An 8,227-nucleotide genomic window follows, 5' to 3' on the forward strand; every position below is an offset into this window, starting at 1 on the left:
GAAATGTGACCACATATTTAAGAAGAGCCATCCATTTGACTCATCCTGTAAAGAAGGGAGACACAAGGAATAAGATATAAGCACATTTAAGCTCAAAAAACTGTGTTTTGCCTTTCAAAGTAAAATTTCCATGATCAAGGTTTTTTGATTATTGTGTCTGAACAATTATAGACACGTTTGAAAACATTTGACACATGTTTTAGTGCTTTGGTATGCTACACTTTGAGTCTATATAATTAGCACAATGTCAACCCTAAATTGCTGCATCATGCCTATTATCCAAAATTCTGGGGATGGGGTGATTTGTGCGCAAGGGCCTGGGTGAGTTATAAGTAAGTAAGTAAGTAAAATGTATTTATAAAAGCACATTTATGACAGTTTGCACTGTCCAAAGTGCTGTACATAGTGCATTCAGTAGGTAAACAATGAAGGTAAAATAACAATAACCAAAATAAAAGACGTAAAGCCCATACATCCACATAAACACAGATAGTAGTGCAGAGGTAAGTAAGTAGTGCAGAGGTTAATGGGGAGGAAACACCAGGGTGTACATATGGGTTTTGAGCCTTGATTTAAAGGCAGAAATGTAGGGGGAATCACATTTGTCAGGTGGCAGTTGGTTCCACAAGCACGGAGCAACTAGTGCAAAGTACATTTCTGAGAGTTGTGCCAGTGGCATGGCTGTATACGCTGGTCACCAAAAGAAAGTGATTGTCTACAGTAGCTCAGAAGAGAGTGACATCTCAATTCCACTTAACGACACCACTGATGAGAGTTCAGATGGCCAGAAAGATGATGATGGTGACTTTGTCATTGTGACACAATGACGCACAAATCACCCCACGTGCGACAAGACAACTTTTTTTCCGAAAGCTATATTTCTTAAACAGTTTATTCCAGATCCAAAGTTTTTATTGCCAGGGATGCACAACATCCTGAAATATATGTACATATTTGAGTTGGAGACATAACTGTCAAGGCCTCACTTTAAAATCACTTTGAGTAAAAAGTTGCACAAATCACCCCACCTTCCCCTATAGCTTATGGAAGGAGCGTGGTACCACTACCCCAAGGTATGTAAAATGAGAGGGCGCTCTCTTGAATGGAAAAACAGCAGAAGGTATATTTAGAGCTGCTGAATTAATGGGATAGAATTCGCTTTTTTGTAAATTCAATTTGTAACCTGAAAACTTTCCAAATTGTTCTAATGTTGACAGAACATGCGGCAATGATGAGACTGGGTCAGCAATATACAGAAGAAGATCATCGGCGTAAAGAGAAAGTTTGTGCGTAGTATTCCCTCGGGTAATCCCCTCAATTGCCTGGCACTGACGTAGGGAAGCAGCAAGGGGTTCTATTGCCAAGGCAAATAAAAGAGGGCTCAGTGGGCAACCCTGTCTCGTGCCTCTATGTAGTGGGAAATATTTTAAATGTAAATTATTTGTATTAACGGAAGCTAAGGGAGAAGCATATAATAGTTCAACCCAAGAAATGAAATCCTTGCCAAAGCCAAATTTCCTCATTGCCATAAATAAATATTCCCACTCCACCCGGTCAAAAGCTTTCTCTGCATCTAAGCTTATTACACATTCGGGGACTTCAGACCGGGTGGAAGTGTAAATGCTATCAAAAAGCCTCCGAATATTAGAAAAAGAGTGTCTGCTACGAATAAATCCGGTTTGATCTGACAGCACCAAATCTGGGAGAACGTTCTTGAGCCGCCTAGCGAGAGTCTTGGCCAGGATTTTATAATCTAAATTTAAAAGGGAAATTGGTCTGTAAGACTGGCAACACAAAGGATCTTTGCCCTTTTTGTGTAGGAGACAAATGAAGGCCTGATTCAAGGTTTCAGGGAGATGACCAGATGAATACGATTCATTAAACATAGACAGCATTAATGGGGATAAATCCTTAGCAAATTTTTAAAAAAACTCCACTGGGAACCCATCCGGTCCGGGGGATTTCCCAGATTGCATACTTAAAATGGAATCTGAAATTTCCTTTAACGTCAAAGGGGAATCCAGGTCAATTTTCTGAGAATCAACATGGGATGGCAGTGTCAAATTGTGAAAAAAAGAATCGGAAGCGCTATTGTAACATGGCTGTGTCTTTAATGCACTTTACCGCCTTCTTTCAATGACAAGACAAAAGTCTTCAGCGTGGCGAAAACCACTACACAAGTGGACATGTGGAGAGTTTCAATTTCTCGAGTGGGGAGATTGTTGGCGTTGTCCACGCCAGCCATTAGCATTAGCACTGTCAGTCGAGAAGTGGAGGGAATGTGTTGAGGTGACGTCACAGAGGCGACAAGACTTGTAGTTGTTCTCGTAACATTTTTTCAAAAGCCGTTAGACGAATAATCATACAACATACCGTCAAACTCTTCACATGAAAAATGATCATTTAGGCCCATACAAAACATATATGTAATCCAAGGCATTTAATGACTGGGACCAGAAAATAGTAGATTACTTTCCATAGACTCCCATTAATTTTTTTTCAGCCGAGAGGTCCCATGCCCCGTAATTCCGCCACTTCCCTATAGAGACTCCCGCACAGCTCCCGCCCCCAGTCACTCTTCTTCTTCGTCTCTTTTGGTGTAGCTTCGTATCACTCCGCCAACCCCTGCCCCTCCTCCTCCCCTCCCGAGAAGGTAACGGCTGCAGCCTGCGGGAAGGCGGAAATGGATGTCAGGTCCAGGTCCAACCTCACCCACATCCGGTTTCGAGATGAAACTACAACCTGACTACGGCTGTATCTCGATTCAGGGGTTGCGGTCTACGAAGGCTGCATTTGAAGACCGATTGCGTCATAGCGGCGCGCAAAGGTTGTTCCATTTGCAAGGCTCCTTGCAAGGCTCCTCATATGCAGCCGTGAAATGCAGCCTTCGTTTCACGGTTTTGAAGGCTGCATCAGATGTATCCTTTGCAGCCCAACATATCCCATGATTCATTGCGTTTTTTTCAGAGATGGCATACAATAAAATAAAAAATAACAAAACAGCAACGTGTTGCTCCATCTTCTTAACTTTTATCTTCCTTTCTTTTTTTCTTGTACTTTTTTTTCTTTTTGTCTGGTAGGCAACTTCTTTTTCTTTTTTCCTCTGTTGACAAGGCTGTTTCCGTTGGCAGCTATCAGGGTTGCTAGGCAGCACAGGAGCGGCGAGTCGTCACGCAAGACCGGAAATGCTCGTAAACGGAGACCTGCGGAGACCGTCTCGTTTAACAACGCTCGTTCGGCCCTGGTTCGGCCTTCGAATCGGCCTCCACAGGCTATAACCTTCATAGACCGCGAGACCGCGTCCTTCCAAGGAAGCGGTCTCTGTAATGAGATACAGCCTACAACTCGCAAATTTGACTCCCGCGGTCGCCTTTCAAGGGACTTTAAGCAGCGGTGTTTTAGCGACGGCTACGGCGTCTGGGAAAGATTCCAACGGCTTCCACTATCACCTAGCAACTCTTAAGGTGCGAACACACCAAACGCATTGGGTGCAGTGGCGGCGTTGAAAAATCCTATTTTTGCATAGGGAACCATTGATTTAGGCGCGATGATGCGTTGGCTGCGGTAAAGCGGCGCTTTGGGCGCGGTAGCCGCGTTACCAAAGCGTCACCGCACCATCGCACCACCGCGTGAGTTAAAAAAATTAAACTTTTAACGCTTCAACGCGTGACGTTTAGCCGCGTTGGCCAATCAGCGGTGAGCTTGACCCGACGTCACGGACGTCACGGCACGGTGGGAGCATGGGTGGGAGGACAACACAGAAGCTGAGAAACACCGAGTAGGAAATGCGGCTGGCTGGTGATATGAAGCTGCTCGGGGTTGGGTTAGAAGACGTGGGGAAAGTGAGCCTGGAGAATGGGCTTCCTGGTTAATTCAGTGAATATAGCGGCTGTGCTTTAGCCGATAAACCAAGTTAGCACCGGTCGGATAGCGTTAGTTAACTCACCCGGTTGTGTGCGGCCACCACCTCCATAATGAACCCAAACATAACGGCTAAGTCCGGGGAACTTTCACAACGAGTACAGCGAAGCACCGGTGTTTATGCCTATATCTACGCCAGCCACGGTCCCGTCACAGCCAGGTAGGGTAATGTAGGCTACTTGCCTTTATTTTCTACTGCCCTGTGCACAATGCTGCTGTAAATGTGTTTGGTATGGTGCTGCCCTGCTGTTTGTGTTCATTTCCGAGTGGCGTGAATCTGCAATGCTGTTTTAAGGCTATTTGTTCCGTTCAGTTGCTGTTTATTTGTCTTTTGGCACAATTGTTGGCCGTGTTGTTGTTGTTTTTGTGTGGACATGAACGCTGTTGTGTCGGGTCGGGTTTGATCGCAGCCATGGTTGATTAGGGGAATAAATATATCGGGGGAGACTAGCTGCGTGACCAAAATGACCAAGCGCCAGATCAGGTGCGTTGGGCGCTTTGGCCACCGCACCCAACGCGTTGGGTGTGTTCGCACCTTTAGAACGGCTACTTGCTGCAGTTGGTGTAGCGCTCACAACGTCAAAACCCTGTTCTGCCGTTGTAAACAGACGGACTACGGCTCTGACTCGCTCTGACTACAGCGATAGGAGGTGATGACATAAATTCTCGAATGCTAAAAATTCTACTCGACCGCCGTAGCCGTCCTCTCAACCGTCGTTGCTTAAAGTCCATTCAGCGGACATTGCCGTACTATGCGCCGTACACTACACTTTTAATATTATGAACAATGGAGGTAAGAACAACTTCAATCAAATCAGTCACTTAACTTTACATTAGACCGTGGTTTTTCTCAAGTATGTTTTGCTAAGAAAATAAACTTAGTAAACAACCTAAGTTGGTTCACTTGGCTCAAGTGCTAACCTAACGAACCAATATGCTATGTTATCATCGGTACGTCAGTTGGTTGTACCACTGCTATTTATATCCATAGTAGACCAGTGCGGTGGTAAGTTATATAACATACTATTAATTAGTGATGACTAATGCCCCAAAGGGTAAATAAAATCTCTGAATTGTTAGAAATAACGCCGATCTAGCCGAGCTCTGTTACCGGTAGTTGTATCAGACGGTGAACAAAGCTTAGAACGCAGGTCTTCACTTCCTCTCCATTTTGAATGGCTAATTCATTTTTAGCCTAAACAACTCTCTGAGGGGATTTCATACTGTTTCATGTTACCTACAATGCAGACCTACCTGTCATGCATGCTTTATTTTAATACACCATATATGTTTTTATAATATGTATAGGCAATGTTGAGAGGTAAATAAATGCTGTAAATTAACTCCAAGTTAAAGATGACAATCTCAGCACAAGTTAAAAAAAACTACAATAGTGCTTTGATATCTGAGATGGCCAAAAGGTTAAGAAAATGTACACATTGGCCTACAGTAGTTGTTACTTAAGTCATGGGGGAGAAAGAAAGGCAGACCTGTAATTACGATCTAGGCAAATATAGTGATACTATGCAGACAGTAAAAGTGATGGGGACCTTCTTATTTGTATGTATTTATACATAATAATGCCTGTAACATATTATAAAGTTAACACACAGACGGTCATCACAGCTCCTCCAGGTGTGTGATATTAACCTGTATTCGCATTTTAAAATGTTTGATGTACTGTCTTTATAATGATAAAGCTTTATTGCAGATACATGACCATACAACACATTATACAGGTTACATATTATACAAAAGGAAATACATAAAAATTGCATATTGGCCTTTAGGATAAACAGGCTATTTCACCAATGCCGTCTTAACCTAGAAGTGTATCTATAGCAGCTTTTCAGAGGGCTGACTAGGGCTTCAATTATGTTGTTGTCCAGGCGACACATACAACTAAACATCAGGGGCCGTATTCACAAAACATTTTAAGGCTAAGAGTAGGTCCTAACGTGCTGATTTAGGAGTAACTCTCAAAAATAAGGGGCGTTTCACTCCTAATTTTAGGACTCCTAACTTTTTAAGATAAGTGTAATTCACAAAGCATTTTAGCGCTAAAACTAGCTCCTAAATCTATGAAAAGCTAGGAGTCCTCGAGAGGACTCCTAAGTCACTAAGAGTAAATCACAGACACTCATTTGATGGCATTTTGGAGAGATTTAATGCTAGTGAGCTTTACAAAAGGTACCTTAATAGCTGTAAGGGTTTAATGATCTTAGTAAAGCTATGTTTAGAAAGTATAGACACATTTATATTTATTATATTTATATAAAAAATTATGTATTAAGTTCCTTTTCCTGCAGTTGCTTTGGGTTTACGATGCACTGAAAGTTACTGTTGGTGTCACGTTTGGGTTTAATTTGTTACTAGAGTAGGCCCATATGTGGCGCTTCCAACTCCTCCATTCCGCAGGTCCGCTACTGTATAGTTGCGTGTCTCGCCTTTTTCCTTCCGCATGCACTTTACGATTTCGCCAGTTGTTTCTAAATTGCGAATTTCCTGGTTTGCCGCTGTCTGACTATTGCGGCATAGTCCGCCGTTGAGGGAAATACAGTGAGAGTGCATGGCGTGCAGCTGTTCAATGAGGATATTTTTTCCGATTCAAATCATTGTAACATTTTAAATTAATAGACCTATGTGGCGCTATTGTAGGTTAATTGTGAACGAATGTGTGGGAAACCCTGCAGTATCTTGGTTTCATGTTAAATCAGTGTCACTTGACATTAATTGTATATAAAAACTCTTCACTTTAATACAGCGACACGATATGGATATCTCCACAGTGTTTCTATCATAAACTCACTCTTAGCTCTCATTCCCTCTCAGCCAATCACTGTGGGCATAGAAGGTATGAACATGACATCATCCATAGCAACAGGGTCAACACCGCCCTCTATTCTCAGCTTAGGAGTTCCTCCCATTCCTTAGTAAAAGTTGATCTTATCAACTTTGTGAATAGGTTTTAAGAAATTACTCCTTACTAAGAACTTTTAGTGCTCCTTAGGAGTACTCTTAGCGCTAAGATAAAATGTTTTGTGAATACGGCCCCAGGGGCCGTATTCACAAAACATTTTAAGGCTAAGAGTAGGTCCTAACGTGCAGATTTAGGAGTAACTCTCAAAAATAAGGGGCGTTTCACTCCTAATTTTAGGACTCCTAACTTTTTAAGATAAGTGTAATTCACAAAGCCTTTTAGCGCTAAAACTAGCTCCTAAATCTATGAAAAGCTAAGAGTCCTCGAGAGGACTCCTAAGTCACTAAGAGTAATTCACAGACAACCATTTGATGGTGTTTTGGAGATATTTAATGATAGTGAGCTTTGTAAAAGGTACCTTTAATAGCTGTAAGGGTTTATTGATCTTAGTAAAGCTATATTTAGAAAGTATAGACACATTTATATATCATATTTATATAAAAAAATATTTATTAAGTTCCTTTTCCTGCAGTTGCTTTGGGTTTATGATGCACTGAAAGTTACTGTTGGTGTCACGTTTGGGTTTAATTTCCTACTAGAGTAGGCCTATATGTGGCGCTTCGCAGCATCTCCTCCGTTCCACAGGTCCGCTACTGTATAGTTGCGCGTCTCGCCTTTTTCCTTCCGCATGCATTTTACGATTTCGCCGGCTGTTGTTTCTAAATGGTGAATTTCCTGGTTTATCGCTGTCTGACTATTGCTGCATAGTCGCCGTTGAGAGAAATACAGTGAGAGTGCATGGCGTGCAGCTGTGCAATGAGGATATTTTTTCCAATTCAAATCATTGTAATATTTAAAATTAATAGGCCTATGTGGCGCTATTGTAGGCTAATTGTGAACGAAGGTGTGGGAAATCCTGCAGTATCTTGGTTTCATGTTAAATCAGTGTCACTTGTCATTAATTGTATATAAAAACTCTTTACTTTAATACAGCAACACGATATGGATATCTCCCACAGTGTTTCTATCATAAATTCACTCTTAGGGACTCATTCCCTCTCAGCCAATCACTGTGGGCATAGAAGGTATGAACATGACGTCATCCTAACAACAGGGTCAACCACGTCCTCTAGTCTTAGCTTAGGAGTCCCTCCCATTCCTTAGTAAAAGTTGGTCTTATCAGCTTTGTGAATAGGTTTTAAGAAATTACTCCTTACTAAGAACTTTTAGTGCTCCTTAGGAGTACTCTTAGCGCTAAGATAAAATGTTTTGTGAATACGGCCCCTGTTGTCTTAAGAGTGCCTCACAGGTGGTTGGCACAAACAATTGACTGGCACTTTGGGCAGCAAGTAACCTCATTGCATCATTGTATGCTACCTTGAACCT

This window comes from Ammodytes marinus, assembly GCF_949987685.1.
Source record: "Ammodytes marinus genome assembly, chromosome: 18".
NCBI lineage: Eukaryota > Metazoa > Chordata > Actinopteri > Uranoscopiformes > Ammodytidae > Ammodytes > Ammodytes marinus.